Raw genomic sequence first — 21791 nt, 5'->3', positions numbered from 1 at the left:
TGATTTTTAAAGAAATTATGTGAGTTCCAAATGAAAACATACATTTAGTGATTTAGAGGAAAAAAAAAAAACCCCAAGAGATCCTACATGAGCAGAAGTTCCCAGAGCTGATGGGGAGCAAGAACCAGAGGGCTCCCCTCATCCTTTTTTATACACACAGCACAGAGTTACAGAATGGTTTGGATTGGAAGGATTCTTAAGGATCAACTTGTTCCAGTTCCCTTCCAGGGGCAGGGACACCTTTCACTAGACCAGGTTGCTCCAAGCCCCATCCAAGCTGACCACAGTCTTGGCCAGCTCATTTAACCTGATGATGGCTCTGTTCTGAAACCCTCAAATAAAGACCTCACACTATAATAAAAAAAAATCTTATATCACTTCTATCAGCACCTTAAACTGCCTAACACTCACCTTGCACAACGTTTACATTAGGAAAAATAATTAAACAGCTATTGGACTGATTCTGGGCCTGTTCAGCAAATATCAGTACCTTGGTAACTTCCTTATGACCTTGCAGAGTTTCCTGTAATTCCCAGGGGATTACCAGTGTTTCTGGGTACACTTTCACGCAGGTTATTTCAGGGTTTCAGGTCTCAGCTTGTGGCACATGAACACAACATCACTCACACAAGCCAACACCTGCACAGCTCCTCAGAGCAGATCTCATTGTGAGGGTGGCTGAGATGCCAAAGGATGGTCGCTGAAATCACAGGCAAACAATGATTTGTCACTGAAATGCTGTTCCAAGGGCCCTTTTCTTCTGCACCAGCCCAAAGGGAATGACAGGGAGTGCCAGGGAAACTGACAGCAGGGTTAGATGGGATATTGGGAAGGAATCCTTCCCTGTGAGGGTGGGGAAAGGCTGCCCAGAGAAGCTGTGGCTGCCCCTGGATCCCTGAAGTGTCCAAGGCCAGAGCTTGGAGCAGCCTGGGACAGTGGGAGGTGTCCCTGCCCATGGCACTGGATGGGCTTTAAGGTCCTTTCCCACACAAACCATTCCATGATTCTCAGTGTTGGTGAAGCAGAGGTGACTCTGCAGAGGCCATGAGCTATGGGGTGGCTGCCCTGGACTTTGGGGTGCACAGACCCCACCAGGGGTGCCTGCCCAGCTGGCACCACACCTCCTGCTGCTGTGGGGCAGGAAAACCTGACAGGAGGTCAACAGCAGAGAGGATGGAGGTCAGGACTGACTGAACATCTCATCTTTACATGGTATGCACCTATCCCAGGAAGCAATGTATTTTTTATGCCCTTTTCTTCCTCTATCTGCTATTACAGGACACAGAACATCGTTATGCACACCACAACCCAAACACAGCAGGAAATTTTAACATTTCAGCCGCATGCACAAAACCCTCTAACACATTTATATTTTATTTGATTTACTGCAATACTTTTCTTCCATCTCTTGAAAGTAATTTTTCTCTAAAGCGTAACTGCTTAATTGGCAAGTGTACAAAATATAATTACACTGCATACAAGGTACAATATTGCTTATGGGAATATCAGTGTTGATGCATTCTGCTTTATTTTGTGTTTAATCTCTATTAAGAGATCTGTGTGAAAATAGCAAGGTACTCTTGATCTTATAAACATGACATGTAGTTCAGTCATTTCCCTGCCTAACTAAAGCCCAAACAAATGCAGTTGAAAGACAACAGAAAATTCCTGGGCTAGCTTGGCACGTCCAAGTTAATAAAATTCTTACATTCTCCTCTAAAGAAAGTGCAGTCCACAGGACACTTAAAAAGAAAATCCCCAACCTCTCCAGGCTGAGGTTTGTCACATCCATTACACTCTGAAAGCGACGGAAGGACGTGGCACATAGGAATACATCAGTCTGTGTGACAGCTTTAGGGGGGTTTATTACATTCCCCACAAGGACCTTTGCAATCCCATCTTTTATAATGAAAGGATAAAAAAGTAACACAGCGACGTGGCTGACTGGTGCCAGCTTAGGGAGCAGTGTTTGGTGACTGGCAGCAAAACCTCTCACCCTTTGTGCCTCTGGCTCTGCCAGCCAGGCCAGAGCAATTCCCAAACTGTGTAAGGATGTGTTGAGGGAGGGTGAGGTTGGGTACCAGGGAAAGACTCTTCCCCCAGAGGGTGCTGGGCACTGCCCAGGCTCCGCAGGGAATGGGCACAGCCTGAGGCTGCGTTTGGAAAATGCTCCCAGGAACAGGGTGGGATTGTTGGCGTGTCCTGGGCAGGGCCAGGGCTTGGACCTTGTGGGTCCCTTGGATCCTTGTGGGTCCCTTCCAGCTCAGGAGCAGTGGTGGGACCCTTCCACCAGCCCCAGAGCAGCTGCCTGTGCTGTGAGCACTTACACCGTGTGTAAGTTCCGCGCAGGAGGAGATGCCCTGTGCAGAAATGGGTCTCACTGCTCCAACAGACACCGACCATCAGCACGGTTTAAGTGCCTTAAAGGTTTATTTCATTTGCTTGAGTAATGAGATTAATGTGATGTTTGTTTGTTTAAGCTAAATCATACAAAGCCAAACATCTAAATGTCCTTAATTTACGGCATTAGCCCAGGCTGTGTTACCATGCAAGCCCATCTCACTGTCCTGCTTTTAATTGCACCAACAAATTCCTGCTTTGCTCCAGTTCCTCTCCCAGAGGTCAGACAGCACAGGAACACCTCAAGCAGCCAAATAAACCACTCAACATTGTCAGTTTGACATTTTACCACACTCCTTCTTTTCTTTGCAACTGGTTTTTATCATGTTTGACTCCTAGACCTAAAAACACAGTGTGAACCCAGTAGATACAGACCTCTGTATATATATTTTTAAACAGAGACAGATGTGTACCTCTCTATGTACAGATATAGGGGTAGATATACAGGTGGATGTAGATATAGATATGTATAGCTATACACACATACAGAAGGGATATGAAACAAAGTTCCTGCCATAACAGTTCCTGCATACTCAAGCACCACACAGACCAGAGCCCAGTGATCCCACAGACCTCATCCATGAATGATGGATGAGATGGGCAGACCGACCTGCAAACTCACCTGAAAGCAGAGTAAACCTGCAAACTGTTTTGCTGTACATTCCTGCTTCAAAATAAAAATAAATGTGCACACAAATGTGTTGGTTTTGTTCCAGCCACTACCCCAGCAATGTACAATTAACGTTTAACTCTGAATTTGACCTGTTTTGATCAGTTTTCGCTCTTTTGCTCACAGGTTTCCCACCAGGGATGGAGTTATTTCTGATGCACCAAGGTCACCAAGTGCTGGCTGCGAGTTTGAATAAATTCTGCACAGCGAGGTAAAGCACATGACTATCAAAAAAAAGGAATCCTCCCTCATTTTCTTTCTGCACCTAAATTAACTCTCACCTGATCCAGGCATTAGCCACAAAATGGACCAACGTGGCCCCTGTGAACTTCTCACCCCATGGCAGGTACCTGGTGCTGACACAGAGGTAACTCCTCCCTGTCACAGGTACAAGGCACTTTTTAAGGAAATGGTGGGAAATGAAGAACCTACAATCCTTCCTGAGTGCTCAAGGTCCCATCCTGCAATCTCCACCTTCAGACACAGATCTCCCCTCTGTAAGTCACTGCCATGCTGGTGCTTGGGCTCTGCAAAGCCCTGGATGCTCTCATTTAAATTATGTGCTTTCATGGATTCTGAGGGCAGAAGAGACTCCTGTGATTTTCCAGCCTGACACACTGCACACTAACTTACCTAAGTCAATCCCTGCTTGAGCCTCATTCACTCCAATGAACAATCCCTGAATTTGGCATTTCCAAAGATGGACAAATCAGCAGCACCTTCAGCAGCCTCTTCCACCACAACCAGTGCTGAAACCATGGACCTTAGCTCTATCCTTTCCCTGGCTTCACCTTCCAGCTTTCAGGTCTTGTTAAAACTCTGCCTGCTAGACCCAAGAACTCTTTATTATTCCATTTATTTTCCCCGTGACAACACTAATTCCCTTAATCAATTTACTTTCCAACACTCTCCTGGATAAGTCAAGCAGACCGAGGTCCTGGCCCCTTCCCCTGCATCCCTTCCTGGCTCCTTTGGCATTCCCACAGCCCTCCCCAGCCCCTCCTCGACAGGCAGCAGGGACAGGGTGGCTGCCACGTCCCTCCTCCAGCCTGGCAGCCACCTGCCAGTGCACACAAGGAGCACACAAGACCTTTGGCCATAATATCATCTTAGCAGCGCTGGCTCGTGACTCCTCGCTCCCCCATAAAGACATGATTCCTCCAGACAGCATCCTGGAGCTACGGCCCGAGTTGTTTGCTCTGAGATAGAGGAATTTACAGTTGGCCATCTGAGAAATATTACCTGCTTGTAGCCAAGCAGTACAAATTGCTGTCACCAGCGGTCACTCCTGTTTGTTATTTACCACTCTCCCAATGTTAGTGACATTTCAAGCTCCAGCTGCGGTGACTCTCTGCCTTATCATGGTTTGCTCAAACATTAAGCAGTGTGAGGACAAAAATGAGTGTTCAGGGAGGCTTCCAGGAAGGGTTGTTTGGAAATTATTCCTGATTTTACTGCTGGATTTTGAGAGCTGACACTCCGCTGGGTCTCAGCCAGTTCTGCACATCCCCAGTCCAAAGAATGGTGCTGAACAAAAATTAATTTCTTGCTGAATTTTAAGGACATAAACCCCCCTCAGTTACTTTTATCAACCCCATTTGTGAGCTCTTTAAGTGAAAAAAGAAAAGTTGGTTCTCAAGGATGTGCTGCCCCTAAACCCACGTCAGTGGGAACTGAGTGCATCACCATCCTGCCTCCATCATCAAATAAATCCTCAGAATGCTTGCTCAGGACTCACATGGAGCTGACAGGTCTGTGGTGCTCAGCCCAACCCATTTACTGCTTTTCTAGAATAACACAAGGTAAGCATTGCCATGGCTCCCAGGAACTCCTCAGTGGTTCAAAACTTAGTAAAAAATACACATTACTGGCTCAGTTTATTCTGTAAATCTCTTCAGTGAGAGACACCAGGGCTGATGTAGTGAGGCACAAAGGTCTGACTACAGCAGTGGCTGCTCAACATTCTGCTTCTACCACAATATTAACAGGGACTAAACATATCACTACTTTTCCCCATCAAAAACTGCAATATTTATTATTTTTCTATTAACCTCACATGGTAACCCAGTTTTATTTCTAGTATCTTAAAGAACTGCTTGCTCTCATCACTACCAGCCACAGCTTCTCTCTGCATCCCTTTCCCCTTCCCTCAAGCTCTGATTTCTGTTTTCAGCTATTGATTCTCCTCTCAGGCACTTGGTTGTCCTGACATGGACTGAATTGCTGCACCCCAATTTGGCATTCAGCACCTTAAACAACCAAGAGCTGGAACAGCAAGGGGTGAAGGAACAGACAAGCAGAGACACCTGGCCAGATTTTCCCTCCTGATACATCATTCAACTGATTATTTTTCAGAAACATCACAACAAAATCAGTGGCCACAACCTCACAGCCCATGGCTAGACCAGAGCAGGATCTCATCCCAGCAAAGGGCAAAGCTGAAGTTAGCACAGGTATTTCAGTATGAAGCTTTGGGACACCCTAATTCCAGGCTCAACGTTGCACTGTCCCATTTTTGTATTAAATAAGGGATCAGCTCAAACAAGCAGCAAATATAAAATGTACACGAGCTTGTGCTGCAGAATCATGAAACTTCTGAGAACTGTAAGAACATGAAAACTAATGGAAAAGGGATTTTTCCACATATTTAATTGAACTTAATTTCATCCACAACTAATCACAGCAAAGCTTAAGGCTCTCAACTTTTAAATGTAACATCTACTATTTAGCCTAATCACTTAATTTATTGGTTCCTTCCAACATCTCACTGAAAACCTGGTTTTCAATATAAAAATGACAAAAAATTTGACACTTTATGACAACCCTACAGATACCCCAGCATCCCTTATATTTGGCCTCACATTTTTTTCAGAGGGGAATTTATTTGCAGGGTTTTCCCTCCAGCTAACAGCAACAGAGGACATTCCCCACACTCCTGCAGAGCTCATCACACCCCAGGGTGTGACACCCACAGCCTGCACAGGAACCAGCCATGGGATTCATTGCTGCTTTTGCTTATTTTCTACCCCAACAATGTTGTTACCAGGTCCAACACTGTGCCAGCTGCATGGAAACTACTGGATTTCCATCTCTTCCCTCTGCCTCTTTTGGGGGCAAAGCTGCTCTCCTTGTACACCTGTTCCACTTCCCAAAGCCCATCAGTATTCCAAAGGGGATTATCCATGCTCCCAGCCAGGGTCACTCACACCTTGCAGAGCCACACATTACAGTTGTTACAGCAATAACTAAAAGCTAGGTTAATTTTGGAATATCCCACAATTTTATGCCAACCTCTTCAGCACACAAGCTCCTTTTTTCAAAGTGAATGGATCACTGTAAAGCAAAAAGAAGATAGACAGCATCCATTACATATCTGTTATATTTAGCAACAGAGAATCCATCTGCATTATTCCTGGTCTCATTAAAGACTTGGCTCCTTGTAAATATTATGTCTGTAATCCCCACACTCTCCCTCTGTGCTGTACTTCAGGGGTCTATTTCTGTAATAATCGGTGTGTGTTGTTGCACAGAAACAGTGGCTGAGTGTCTGTCAACATTGCACAAGTGAATGTACACAGGAGCAACCACAGCAGAACTCCTGTGGAAATCAGCTCCACCAGGTTCCTACAGCACCTCCTCAAATCTCACAGCCACAGGACCCTGCACTCCACACCTGAGCCCAAAAAATGGTGGCATTTGGTCAACTTTCATTTGGCCACTGTGGTGATGAATATCCTTTCTGATCCCACACTGCTCCAACAGCTGGTGGGGATTAGGGAGAGGACCTGGGTGAAGCAGAGCCCAAAATTCAACAACCAAGCAGGTTTATTTCAACCATATAAAACCTGCTTCCATCAGGAGAGATGGCCAGGAGCCCAGGAAGAAGCAGGGCAGTTTCTTTCAGCAGGATCACTGTTTTTTATAGGCTTAAAGGATACATGAAATTACTGCCAGATAAAGATGGAGGAGCAAATAATTAATAATTAAAATCTACAAGTGATGCATTCGACTAACTTGGGTTTTATTTGCATTTCACAGTAAAGTCTCAGAACAGATGGTACTTTATGGATGCCTATTAAGATGCCTACCTTGATTCACCCTGGAAGACCATGTATTTGAAGACAAGGCTGAATTATCCGAAATAACCCTGTCATGCATGGACACACAGCTCCCATCAGCTGTGGAGCAAAGGGACCCTGGAGGGTGTTCCAGGGACTGACCACCCCTGGCAAAACCACAGAGCATGGATGAGCATCCAGGATTCCCCAAAGAATGCTCTGCTCCTGGCTGGGATTTCAGGATGGGCTAAAAATCCCATGAAAACCCCTAAAATTTGCAACCCTGACAGGCAGAAGCAATGATGACTTCAGGGAAGGGTTGGTGGATCCATCAAAGTTGGTTCCAGCGATTCTGAGCCCTCTCCACAGCTCCTGCAGGGGTCTGACAGCAGCTCCCTACCCACTCCCAGGAGCTACACACATCTCCCCATAAAACCACATAGAACATGTGTCAAACACCCAAAACCACACCAGCAATGGGAACAGAGGCAGTGACACACACAGCACTTAGGGGCATTCTCTGGGACACCACAGCTTTGATGTTTTCCCCCAAACACTGCCCTTGTTCCTCACCAGGTTCTCCTGACACAGAACCCACAATTACAGACCTCAGACCAGGCAAGGCAAACTCCATCCCACCCACAGTGACCTTCAGAGTGTGCAGGTGCAGCTGCAAACCTCTCCATCAGCCCACTCTGGTTCCACCACGCTTTTTTCCCCTCCAACTATTCCAGCTATATTTCTTGTTAATAATCCCACTCAAGTTCCAAATAATATAACCCAGACTCTAATAAATCACAGCACATCCCGGGAAGTGTTTAAGGCAAGGCTGGATGGAGCTGTGAGGTACCTGGTGTAATGTCCCTGTCCATGGCAGGAGGTTGGAACTGGATGAGCTTTAAGGTCCCTTCCAACCCAAACCATTCTGTGATTCTATGAAAACATTACAGAGCAAAAAAACCCCACGGGTTTTGGCAGGAGGACCCCCACGACCTCCCCACACAGCACCACTATGTTCCCCCCTCACCAGAACAAGTCCAACAAAATGGGGAGTCCAAAAATCACAAAAAATGGAGACTAAACTCCAATGTCCCACCAGCATTATCACCTCAGAGAGGAGAAACAAAAACTAATTAAAAAGCTCCAGATGTTTATTCCTGGTTCTTAAGAAATCAGCAGGGCTCGTGGTGCAAAAAAGCAAAGTGCACACTTATAAAGCATCATTGTAAAACTAAATAAACGACACTGATTCTTCTGTGCTCTGTCACCAAAACTCCTGCTGACTTCACACAAAATGTTATGTGGTGACTCCCTGGTAAAATGCCAAAGATCCTGGTCCCTTCACCACAATGGGGCAGAGCAGAAGGAGAAAACACATGGGTGGCATAATGAGAAGATTTGGTTTCCCTGCCCTTGCTGCTGCAGAGTATGATCATGGAATTTTTCATCCTTTCTCCTAAATCTTATTTTATTTGGCAAAGGAGAAGGACTGAGAAAAAACAAACTATGAGAACATGGCATAAGGAATGATAGTTGGCCCAGAAATACCTGACCATGACAAACTGCATTCTAGAATTACATCTTCGTACCTGGGTGTGACAAACTGCATTTGAAATTACATCTTCCAGCATCACAAACAGCGGTGGAGAAAACACCAACTCCTGCCTAAAACAATTGTGTGACCTCAGTAACCAGAGCAAAACCAGCAGTGACCTGCCAAAACCTTCCCTCCAAAGTTTCAGTGCTCCCTGTAAGAGAGGATCCCAAAAATCACCTTGCATCCCCCACACATGGTCTTTAATTCACCTGTGAGTCTTGACTCATTTCTCTTTTCAGAGTCTACCATCTAAATATCCTTCACAGCTGGAGCAAGGAGTCTTACCCTGCCCCAATTTCTAGGGCAGGTGTAAGTCATCAGCCCAAACTGAAAAGCTACTCACCAACAGCTCCACTCTCTACTTCTTTAAATTACTACAACCAGAATACAAAGCAAAGACAGGAATACTCACTCGATCTGATGTGAAGAGTAAATGTGACACCCATCAGGTTTTATGAGACAGCACCATCCACCAGATCTTAACAAAACACTTGCAAATTGCTAGTGCCGTGCTCTGAGCAGCTTTTCCATTTCTTCTGCTTAAAACATGAAGCCTCTTTCAATTCCCACAGCTAATAAACAGCCCCCAAAAAACCAGGGAAAATTAACCTACCTTTTCCAAATGGTTGGGCAAACCCAGATTCAGGGGTTTTTTTCATTAGAATATTTCATTCTTGCCGGAGTCAGCTGAACTGAAGAAGTTTTATTTGAACTGCAGCCAGCCTGATGGATAAATCAACTTTCCTGGCCAAAGGCTTCAGTATGTTACTTCTAGCTCGTGCCTGGGACCTCATACTTTGAGGCTGATGTTTTTCCTGATACAAGGAGTATTATCACCAGATCCCAGTGACAAGACTCTGCACTGCAATGCCAGCGTTACAGATGACAGTTTATGCTACACTTCTTGCTATGGGGGAATTTCCTTGAATGTTTTCCATCTAGGAAAAGCAGGAGTGGAAAAAGGGTATTTTGCCCTTGGAGAGGCAGGGGGGATGAGAGGGAGCTGTCAGCAAAGGGGGCTGTGGGGTGGCAGCTCTGTGGGGCATCACGTTCTGGAGCCACCCTGCCAGCCAAGCCCCGGGATCCCACATGGGCTGGGAAACTACCTTAAAAACAGGGAAAGCTGACAACAAGGAAACATCATCTACGATCTTTATGCTACAAAGCTGACAATAAGCCCCCGGACCAGGGAAGCATCTCAGTTTGAAATTCTAGGAGAGAAAGGAGAAGTCAAACGCTCCTGCAAACCATGTTCCTAAACACAGAGTGCCACCACTCTGACTGAACTACCTTGTTTTCTGCTCAGCTTTAGAAATACTTGGTTATAACTTTTCAAAGGGAATATATTTTGATTGCCCACGAGTGGAAAGAGCTGGGATCAAGTGAGGAACAGCCCACAGCCCCCAGATGCGCCCGCTTTGCTAACGATGAAAGCCAACCTCTGTCCCTGCTAATGGCTAACAGGTGGGTTTCCCAAACGCCTCCAAAAATAAAAAGCTCCTTTCTAAAAATACCACCCTGTATTCACAACGCCAGATTTTCCAGAAAAATACTGAGGGTAGCTGACGTTTCCCAAACAATCGCTTTTATGGGAACTTCGGGCTGCCCCTGCAGCTGAAAGTTTTGCAAGGCAAAGAACACAAATCCTTGTTTAAGATTCGAGCCCCGTGGATGGACCCATTCCCTCGGCCAGCTCCGGAGCTCGAGCACAAATCAGCTTTATGGAAGTAACAGATTACAGAACACATCGCTACAATTTTTTTTTTTTTACTAGAGGATGCGTAATTGAAATGTCTGCGATCCAACAATCACCTCTGAATTCATAAATACCTCATAGTATTCCAAACACACTCTCCTATAATGAGACCGTCTTCAATTTTCCTTGGTAAAGAGACCTTTAAAGAATGCTAAAGCAGGTCGGCGCCCTTATGCACTGATGGAAACAGGAACAAAAGCATTTTGTCACCAGGCATCTCGTCTATCATTATTTTCCTCACTCTGCTTAAACAACCTGAAAAGTACGTGCCTTTTCTTCCTCCCCCCCTCCCCAAAAATCCACAATAACTGCAATTTCATCCCGAAGGAAAGCCACCATCTGTACGGAAACAAGGGACCGTTACACCGAACCGTCACCGCCGATCGGTTTTTCCCTGCTCCACTAATGTTTTTTAAAACACAGGATTAAAATGTCATCCCATCCCTCCCGTTCTAGGGAGCCGTGTGTATTCCTCTCCTCTGGTCACGGTATACTTAATCAAGTGTGAATGATTAAAGTACTTCAATTAGAGCTACGTACATTCATTGCAGGCGATTCAAAGGAAGCGGAGAAGTGTAGCTGAAAGAAGAAATTACTTCTACTACTTTGAGATCTCCATCTCCTACTTTCCTCCTCCCCAGCACAGCCAGAGCCCTGGGACCCGGCAAAGTACCAGGAGCTAAGCTGCAGCTAGGATTTACCTTGGGGGCACGTCCCTCGGCAGGACAAAAGGCTATTCTTCCCCCTCTGCAAGTCCTGCAAGTTTGGGGGGAGAAATGTTTTTTTTTTCTTTTGTGGGGTGGAGGGGTGCGAAAAGAACAATCTCAGCGCCTGAATCCACGCACCCCCTTTGATTTTCCATTCTGGCGATACCAGGGAAGGGTTTAAAATGTCCAAATCGAGGGGGAAAATATGTGTAATAAATAAAGAGTGGGGAAATTATTTTGCGATCTGGCGGGGGGGTAAAAGGTGGGAGGGAAGGAGCGAGGCGCGGCCCAGCGGACACCGCGCACCTTCGCGGGTTAGAAGCGTGGAGAGTTGCTAAGTGACTGACGGGCGAGCGCGGTTATTAAGCCGAAATAAAGTAATTTAAAAAAAAAAATTAAATTTTTTTTAAAAATTAAAAATATTAAGACAATTTTTTTCCGGAATATATCTAAAATTAAGAGTAAAAAAAAAAAAGCCAGTAACTAAATACACTCATCATGCCCCCCCCCCAAAAAAAAAAATAAAAAAGAAGGCAGCGCAAGGCGGCGGCTGTTCCGCGTCCCCCCGAGCATCGGCCGCGCCGCGCCGCGGGGTTCCCCCCTTGCCCAAACTTTCCTGCCGCCGCCGCCCCGCTAATCCCCCGGCAGATGTTGTCGGCGGCTCTCGGCACTAAGTAAACAATGCGGGGCCCGGCACAACAAAAGATTTCCCACTTCACCCCGCCGCTCCGCGCCCACCCGCGCAACTTGCGCGGCCGCCTCCCACCACCATCACATTCCCACCCACCCTCCCTTCCTTGGGGGTTTTTTTTTTGCCTCCTCTATCCTCCTCGCCGGTGAGATCGACTAAAGCAAAGATGTCCTCGCTTCTCCCTTGTCCTTCTCGCCGGGAAGCGCAGCCGCCGCCGCTCCCTTACCTGCTCCCGGCCGCCGCCAGCCCCGCGCCGCTCTTCACCGCCGCATCCCTTCCCGCATCCGCCGCCGGGCTCTGCCTGCCGGAGATCCACCTTAAAAACGCCACCCGCTCGCACACCGCACAAAAAAAAAAAACTTAATCCTTCCCCCCCACCCCCCCGCTCGCCGCTCTCCTGCTCCGCCCGCCGCCGCGCCGGGAGCGGACGGGGGCACCGGAGCCCCGCAGCAGCAGCGGAGAGGATGCTAATTGCAACTTGGGGGGGAGGGCCGCTCTTCTCCCCCCCCCCCTTCTCCTTCCTCTTTTTTTTTTTTCTCCTTTTTTTTTTCCCTTTTTGTTTGGTTTTTTTTTTTGCTTTTTTTTTTTTTTTTTGCCAGAAAGTGCCCGGGCGGCGCTGGGCGGAGCGGCCGCTCCCCCTCGCCACGCTGGGTGAGCGGAGAGCGAGGAGAGGTAGAGGCTCTCACTGCCTCGATTTTTTTTCCTTCTTTTTCTCTCTCTTTTTTTTTTTTTTTTTTTTTTTTTTTTTTTTTTTTGGCAATAGGCGGGGTCTCTCCTTGCAAACCAATGACACAAACCCACATGGACCAGCCTCGCCCCCTATAGATACTCTTCACTACAAATAGGCTCTCTCGGGGGATTAGTGGATCAGCTAAAGTACAAACAGACGCAGCGAGGAAGGGGCGGGGGGGGCGGCGGGAGGCGCCGGGGGGGACCGGCCCCGGGACCGAGCGGGGCAGGGCAGGGCAGGGGCTCAGCGGGGCTCCGCGCCGGGGAAGGGGCTCCGCGGGGCGCGGCGCCTGTTGCGCTCGGCGGCGGCCGGCGGAGGGGCGGGGGGGCTCGGGCAGGGGCAGCAGCAGCCGCCGCCGCCTTTGTTCGGCCACCCGCGCTCAGCCCCGGCTCCGCGGCAGCCCCGGGGGATCGCCCAGCCCAGCCCGGCTCGCTGCCCTTCGCACCGCGGCTCTCCGCGCCCCGCTCGCACCCACCCGCCAGCCCTTCCGCGGATGCGGGAGGCCGGGGAACAGAGGCCACCGGGGAATAGAGGCCACCGGGGCTGCGCGGCCCGCGCTGCTGGCATCCCCCGGGCGGAGGGGCTGTCCGTGCCCTCCGAGCGCCCGGTTTGCTGTGCCCGCGGTGCGATCGCGGCGGGGCTTTCGGCTGGGTGCGAGATAACGAGAGCGCTCGGTGCGCATCTCTCTGTATTTGTATTCCGTGTTACCCCCGTAGATTCGGGAATTAATGTTTTGACAGACGTTCTTCATCTGCTTATCACAAGAATGTGGGCAGGTGGTGATCCCATCTTTTTGTTGTATAATCATCGAGCCTCCTGCATTATGTGTATATCCCGTGCTTTCTCAATCAGCCTGGGAAACAGTACATTCCCTTTCTACTCAAATAAAACCCTTGAACCAGCTCAATTGTCCGTCACAATTAATAAGCGAGCTTCAGTTTTTGTGGGCGGAATTACACGGTTAAGGGCCTAAAGATCTCGATTCTTACAAGCACGTTGTACGTCCTCAGTGGATGTTTACACCATGTCCATCATTTGTCCTCCCAGCACCTGCTGCTGGGGGCTGTGCTGCTGTCCCCCAGAAGCTGAAGGCTCACTTGGCCTCGGCTCTCCAGGATTCCCTGTGGTGTCAGTGCAGAGATGGCCACAGCTGTGGCCACCCCGTGACACCCAGGCTGTGTACAACGTGGGCACAGCCAGGCACCTCCACGTAGATTTTAGCAAAATTCAGCAGCTTTCAGCTGGAAGACTCATCTAATTCTGCGCTTTTCCCTTTGGCAAAAGTTCCTCCAAAGGGAAAACTCTGCCTGCCTGGAGGAAACCTCAGTATGAAAATCACCATTTCCGTATTACTGGGACTTCTTGGATTTCCTTCATCAGCAGCGCTGCTCACTGTCAAAATCTTGTGGGCAGCTCCTTTGCACATGGAACGTGGGCTGCAGTGGATGGAGAGATTTGCACTGACCAAGGCCTTGCTCATGGCATTGCAGTGGGGATTTTTTACACCACAACCCCCCTCTCTCTTTGCTTTACCCAATTTGCTTTGTTAAATATTCCATATGCAATGTATGGGAGGCAGGAACAGGTTCTGTGGGGCAGAAACACAGCAATTGCTTCTAATAAATAACCTTGAATTCATGATGTAAACAAAGGCAGTGACATAAGTTGAGGCCAAAGACACAAATAATTATTTCATTACCAGGGCAATTAGGTTACAGGTTGTAAAGGAGAAAGCTCTTAAGCTACACGTCTTCGAGTTTAGCAGGGGGCAATCCTCAGGCATGTGGATTTTTCTTCAAACTATTTGGATTGCGATCGAACATTCATCAAGTGTGAAATAGCCTTTGTAATGAGATGCTCGGAAAGAAGATACACAGTGGGTTCAGTGGGAGGCCTGGAACGACGGGGGTTTAACTTCAAACTGCAGCTTTTAAAACTTCCATTCAGCTGCTGTCCAACCTTGAAGGAGATTTGGCTCCTCTAGCATCTCTGGCTTGTGTAAAATTCAGTGTGTGCTCCGAGCAGGGTGTTTTGGCTTGCCAGAGCTTGGGAGCAGCAGTTTTGGGGCAAGGGGAAGAACTAGCAGCCCAAGAAGAGGATTGTTCTGCTGTGTGCAGGCACAGACCAGATCTCTCTTCTGGCTCTTTCCTGCAGGTTGTTTCAATATTTTATCTAGCTCCTGGGCAGATGTTTCAGGCAGTAAGTTGTTACTGAAAAGGAAGGTTCCACACATCTCTGAGGCACCCAACCTTATGGACTAACTGGGGGTAGTTGTGCTGATAATCCCTGCTAGGAGTAGAATCGTCCTGAAAAGGTAGCTGCTGAGGGATGCCTGCAAAGCAAAAACAGGCTGTTCCTGTATTCTATTCATTTTAATCTATCAGTAGCTGTGTGGAAAAGTTCCTGGTGTCAATTAGGAACCAAGCCCTTCCAGCATCATTTTCTGTGAAATGAAATGGACTTTTAAAAATGCACTTTTGAAGATTCCTTCCAGTATGAGAACTGGGTGTTTGGGGTGCAGGATTTACACAATGCCCCTTTCCCCTGCCAGCCAGGCTTCACCTCCCTTGCTGCAATAATGCTGCTTGCCCAGTGTTGCAGCCTCACTCCCTAAAATGTAACAGAAATTCTGCAGCCCCTGTGTCTGCACTGGTTCTATTTGATGAATTTGCAATTATTTTTAGTAAGGGGTTACACGCTTCTCTTGTGAATAACTGGTTTTCTCCGAGCTGTGGGTTCAGGGGAACGGGGATGTTGGGATATTGTTTCCTGACCCACATGCTGGCTCCGAGCAGCTGAACGCCCATCACACGAGGCTCCATCAACCGGGAGCACAATCACACTTTGCCTCTAACACTTCACCGACACGTCAGCCTGGGAGCAGCACCTCCTGCTGCACTGCCACGGCTCGAGAAACTGAAAAAAAAATAATAATAAATAAAATTTACAGCCTGCTTTTCATAAAGAGGTTGATTTGCAGATGCAAATGGGGGCCTTGATCCTGCAAAGATGATGCTCCTGCGTGGCTTTTATGTAGCGCGAGGAGTCAGAGTGACTTCAGCTGGATGACTCTCAGTGCATAAATTTCAGCGCCAGCATCTCTCTCCCTGCAGATTTAGAGCGAGTATCTGTTGACTAGAATAGACCAGTTATTTTACTGCTCCAAGTGTTTGTGCAACTTAGTTACTCGGTGCTATGCAGGAACAGGCAGACACAAATCCTGCCTCGATCCTTTTGAGCCGCGTTTGATCGTTAGAAATGAGATTTGGATGTGAGGAATGCTGAGTATCCAGCACCAGTGTCAATACCCCATTTATTTTTTACCAGTTTTTAAAATGTTACTGGTTTTGAGGAGCTATGCTGGCTAGGTTATAATGGATAATCATTACAATAATTGAGAAGGTGCTCCTGTTTTTTTAACAAGTGGGTGGCAGGAAATATTTGTTTTCTACCAGTTCTGTTCTAGAAACCTTAAGTCTAGAGTTTGGGTCACCTGTCTGTAGTGTAAGTGCAGTAAGCAGGAATATAAATACAGTAAGGCATTTTCCTTAAAGGTTTTTGTGAGTGTACATTTAGAGCCTGGAGAAATGAACTGGTTTATTTTCCTACATACTCCACTTTTAATATTAGCACCCTGTTTTAACTTTAAAATGCATTGAAAGAAGCACATCCTTCATTTCACTCCTGTGATTGATGCAAACCAGGGATGGATTTGTTCCAAAACATATTTAGTAAACTGTTCTGGACCTGAGCATTTAGAAGATGGGTTGTTTTTCTTATCATTTTGATCTCACACCAGACTAACACGGGTATATAAGCACCATCAAGCACAATTACTTCTAGTGGGGAGCCAAAATTCCAACATTTGGTATCAATCCTGTAAAAGTAAGTTCATTAGGAGAATGGTTCACATCACTTTTTCTATTATTTACTGTAAGGGTGTCATCCAGTGTGAAGAATTGCACTGGTAGAAAAAAATTGCTGCTAAAGGCAGTATATGGTCTTAGATCAGCAGCTTCACCCTCCATTTTAGGATCAGTTTTTAGAATTTAATTACTGTAACACTATTTTTTACACATTTAAAAGGTTTTCAACTCAGACTTGGAGTTTTATAATGTAACAACAACTTAATGCAAGTGAAAAGGACTCATTCATGTCACAAGCTCTCAGAGCCCAGGGAAAGAAGGGTGAATGCATTTATCTTTTTTTTTTTTTTTCCTGGTTTAAATGAGCACTGAATCTTGCTTGTCATCATGAAAAAAACCCATCAAGGCAGGTTCCAGTGTGGAAGTTGCCAGGAATAACAGTTCTCAGTATTTCACAGGACAATCTCAAGTGGATTCCTTACGGGAGATGCCCCTCATTTGTTATCTTACACAGAGGCTGCCTTGGTGTTTGAGGTGCTGAGTCCCCCCAGCTCTGATCTCACACTGCTGTGGGTGGTCAGTGTGTCCTATAAGGGCCCTGAGACCCCAAATCTTCCTTGGTCCTGCCCTTTCTGCCCTCTGCCCGTGGGAGCAGGACTTGCACATCCTGGGCGATGTCCTGCTGCGGGGTCACGCCGGACCTTGAGCTCCTGCTTGGAAAACGTAGGCTATTAGCAGTCTGGGCAGAAACTCTCTCAGTTCTCCCGAATTTTGAAAGAAAACCAAACCCACTAAAAAAAAAAATAGCCATTTGTGCTCAGCTGCTGCTGCAAGTGCCTCCAGGAGCAGTTGGCTCCTCTGGCCCTGGCCACGCGCTCCCAGCCCTCCCTGCCTCCTCCCGCTGCCAGCACCAGCATTTGTGCAGCTGCAAGGTGAAGTGGATCAGGGAACGGATCCAGCTGAACACTAATCCTGGGGAGGTGGGGGGGGAGGAAGAAAAAAAGCGTATTTTCAGCTGGATCTGTTGCCCAGGCTGGTTGTGCCTTCGGCCTCGTGGGACACGTGGAGAGGCTCTGGTGGGAGGAAGGAGCAGCCGGGCAGGGCTGGGTTTATGGCAGTGCTGGTTATGCTGCCTGAGGAGCATTTGTCAGGCTGTGACCTCGTGTTAATGCATTACTGTGCCTGTGCACAGTGCAGGTGACAGCGCTGGGCTTTCACTCCCAGAATGGTGACACTGCATTCTGCAGGAAATGGGGGAGAAAAGGCTCTGGTGCAGCTCGTGTTTCTCTTTTAAATACAGGGATGTGGCTGTGGTGGGGAGACAAAGTGGGGTTGGTAGGGAATGGGGTACCCACATGCATTATTGGAATTTATTAATCTTCTCCTGGCATCGACTGCAGCAACAAGTGGGGCTGTAAGACCAGCAAAACACCTGGGATCCCCTAATACAATATATAAAACAATTTAGTTCAACACTGCATTGATTGTAATAGTAGCAGTTGTGTTGTAATCTGGGCTCGGCATTGCACTTTCCTCACATCAAATTAAATATAGATTTTGACTGATTTCCACAAAGTCGCACAAATTTAGGGGCTGGGTGATGTTTTACATAATATGTTGGTGTTATCCCTTCTTGGCAAATTTATTCCTGTTGAGAAAGAAAAAGAGTTCCATGCTGAGAACTCTTGAATTGAATCGATGATTAGAACGAGGCAATACATATTACTTCTGCCCTACTACAGCCACTGAATTCAAATCGGTGGGAAATTCTCAAATCCATTTCCCTTTGCAAACATGAGCAAAAAGATGCCAATATAGAATAAAATTCTCTTCTCATAATCCTGTTGTGGGGTTTTTTACCCCTGCATGTGTGTGAAATCATTATGCAGAACTGTTGGGGTATTTTTATTCCCATTTTATTCGGTTTATATTCGTAAGCGAGGAATTACAAGTCTGGAGAAAAGCCTCACAGAGTGCATGCACATTTGTACACCCCTTCCATAAAACATCTTAATGTCATCTCCGCATGAGCAGAATTGTTCTGCTGATAGAACACAGGGCTGATGTTTAATCTTTCCAGGAAAGTTTAATGAAAGGTTCTTGAATCAATCTGTCTGGTTTAAAGTTTGAAGGGCATTTGGATGCACTAATTTGATGTATGTGCCAGGTGTTTCTAAACAAATAGTTATCAGATAAAGACACTTCCTGCTCCCTCTCCCTTATCATGGACTTCCTCAACCTTTACCTTCCCTAAATGCTGGCTGGTTTCAATGGCCTCTGCTTCCAGCATCCTGCAATATCTTAATGGGGAACTCAGCCTCTAATTCCACAGCTGTTATTGTTTTGTAAGCCAGTTATTGGGAGATTTAACATTATAATGTCAACAGAAAAGAGTTTGATTACAAAATGAAAGGGTGAACTGGGCCTTCCAGGTGGTGTGCTGTCTGCTGGGACACTGGGAAAGCCCCTGCATGGGCACTGCTGGTGTTTGGAGTGGACCATGGGCTTGTGTTCCTCAGCCCCGACTCACGGTGCCTTATTCTAGCTGTCACTCACTGTTTGAATTACAGTCATGCCTGGGGCATCATCTGAGATCTGTCTGCAAAAGAGCTGGCCAAAGGGGGTATGACAGATGTCTGTAAAACCCTCAAGGGTGTGGGAGAGGAAATAGGGAACGAGGATGCACGAATTCTTGTAACACAAGAAAATATCAAATCACCATTACGTATCAGATTTTATATGTGAGCATCATTTCTCATGGTACAAAATAAATAGTGCATCCAAAATACTCTGGAGACAAATCATATCATGGGGCTGAAATAATCTTGTGGCATACAGGTCCCTCAAGGGCCATCTAGGCACAGTTTCTGGGTTCTGGGAATCCTCATGCTGTTGGAAGCTAGAAGGGATATTTCTGTTCCTCAGAGTTTGCCCTGGGGTATCTATTGCAGCCCTGTGAGAGACAAGGGCTGGGGCGAGGCTGAGCAAAGCTGGCCCAGCCAGCAGCTCTGACCTTGTCCTCCTCATGCTGGCTGTTCTTGGGAAGATCATCCCAGTCCCAAAGCACCTGCAGGCCTGTGAGTCACAGGAGATCCCTGGGGAAAAGGGATGAAGTGGCTGGCGCAGAGTCCCTGGGCAGTGCAGGGCAGGAGAAGCTGCTTCCCAGCCAGCATTCTCCTCACCAGATCCCGCAGTCTCCTATGCTAATTAGGAACTTACTGGCATAAAACTGAAGCAGTGCAGCCCTGCACGAGGCCCTCCAAGGATTTCAGTGCCTGGAAGGCATAAGTTGCATTTCATTGATAGTACAATTGTGTCTTAAATCTCTCTGGTCACCAGAGATGTAGCGAGCGTGGTGTCAGCTCGGGAGTGAGCAGGGGAAATGCAGATGAGGTGGTGCCCCTGGGCTGCCAGGTGTGATACAGTGTTGGTGCACAAGTACAAAAGGGACAGAGCTGGGTGAGCCTTGTCCCTGTCACTGCCATCCAGATAACCCAGGGCCACCCAGCGCAGGCTCCTGCCTCAGGCACCATCACCAGGTGGGACTGGCACCGGATCTGACTGGGAATTTAAAGGAGGAACATCATCCCAGAGGTCAGTTGGGTATTTGGAAGTGATTCCACCCGTGCATGAGCAGCAAAGCTACCTGCACTCAGCCTTCCAATTCTGCATTTTGACTGAAGGGGCTTTTAGAGAAAACAAAGCCCAGTAGCCAAATCTCAGCCAACACTGCCAAAAGCTGCTCATTGCCAGGTTAATTCAGAACCACAGAGTGAACACACAGTCTGAGTTGCTGTGTGTGTTGAAGCAAAGGACAATCCACCTGAAAACAGAGCCACTGTCACAGCTGTGCCTGCTACAGGGAGGACTGCTGGGTTTTTAAACTGAAACAGTTATACATTGGCAGTCCTATTTTGAAATAATTACACTGGTGTAAACATGTCCTGTACCATCTTGCTTATTGTACTTTCCTAAGTGGAACAAGCTGCACTGGTGTCTGCATTTCTTTCAGCGACTGAATTGTGTCTCTGGGAGGATTTTTGCTGCTTTAACAGCAATGTTATCAAAGCAGCAGACCTTTGTGGTGAAGACCAGTCCTTCGTTTCTAAGTAAGCATTTTCACTTTTTAGTTGGCAGTAAACAAGCTGTAGGAATCCGATTCTTTAAAGAGAAAGATAAAAGGCACAGAAGATCTGGTCTCTTATGTTCCTATTTCCTGAATAAACTTCAGAACACGGCAGCCAGAGAAATCAGACAATGATTAAAGTTTGAAAAGACCTCTAAGATGCCTTCAATCTTCACCATTAAAACCCCAGGAAACCTCAATGCCCAGCATCTGTGGTCAGAAAAAAATCTCCAAAACACAGAGACAGGATGGATTCTCCTGTTCCAGCATTTTTGTGAAAGGTTGTGATACAACCAACTTCCTGCTGGCTCCTGCCTTTTAGCACATAAGGTCTTCTCCCATGGTTTGGGGGAGATCCCAGGATGAGAAGTTTCTGATCCTGTTCTGTGTCATGTTTTGAGAAGCATCGTGTACTGCATGGTGACAGTGAAGAGAATAGAATAGAATAGAACAGAATATATCTGTAATATATTACAGGTACCAACTGTGTGTATAGACTGTTCTGGTTTGGGATCTTTCTTTGTCTGGGACACATCTTTCTTTTTCTATTGCTTCCCTGTATGACCTCTGCTCAATACCTTTGCATCTCCAAGGTTTTGCTGAGTGCATTCAGTACCATGATGAAGAGCCCTGGGAGGTGCAGCAGTACTTGGGTGAATATCTAAGGTACAGGCAGATCTCCCAAACCAGAATTCCATGCAGTCCTCTCTCTAAAGCACATATTTTGATGTGACCATATCCACAAAGAGGCAGCAACAGGGACAGCTGCTCTCCTTGGGAAAGCAAGCAGAAGTTTTCACAAGCCAGGCTCAAAAAATCTGAAATACTTTGACAAGTGCAGAGGATTTTTCAATTGCCATTAATGCTGTTTTCTAAGGAAATTTTAGTTCATGTAATGAACCATCTTATTTAAAAGTCAGGTACCTAAAGCTGCAGGGGCTGAGTCTGGAGTGATTCTTGTTGAGAAGCTGGGGAGCAGCAATGCCCCTGAGCTGCACTGGCTCTCAGCAGTGTGAGCAAACAGGAGTTTTATAAACCACAAATGCAATGAGAGATTTCCAGATAAACTTTTCTCTGTGCCTGAGAATTCTACTGGGTATGGATCCTGAGCTAAGCAGTTGCTCATTACTGGAATTAGCTCATCCTGCCTTTATTTCTGTGCATTAGCAAGTATGGGAATAACTCCTGTG

At 46.9% G+C, this 21791-nt stretch overlaps 1 protein-coding gene across 2 annotated transcripts in view; it reads right to left on the bottom strand.

The window, feature by feature from the left end:
- The window catches only part of CTBP2 (C-terminal binding protein 2), a 134791-nt gene extending 122409 nt beyond the window's left edge, over positions 1 to 12382 (bottom strand). Inside the window, exon 1 of one of the 2 annotated variants that reach the window (XM_085064617.1) lies at positions 12005 to 12382. The gene's annotated coding sequence lies outside the window, so the exon portion shown is untranslated. The remainder of the gene's footprint in view (positions 1 to 12004) is intronic. The other variant, XM_085064618.1, reaches the window with a different exon arrangement.
- Positions 12383 to 21791: the final 9409 nt, after the last annotated feature.

This window comes from Lichenostomus cassidix, chromosome 6, assembly GCF_008360975.1.
Source record: "Lichenostomus cassidix isolate B80296 chromosome 6, HeHo_3.0, whole genome shotgun sequence".
Taxonomy (NCBI): Eukaryota; Metazoa; Chordata; class Aves; order Passeriformes; family Meliphagidae; genus Lichenostomus; species Lichenostomus cassidix.
The sequence above is the reverse complement of the archived record's forward strand: the minus strand, read 5'-3'. Positions and strand labels throughout refer to the sequence as shown.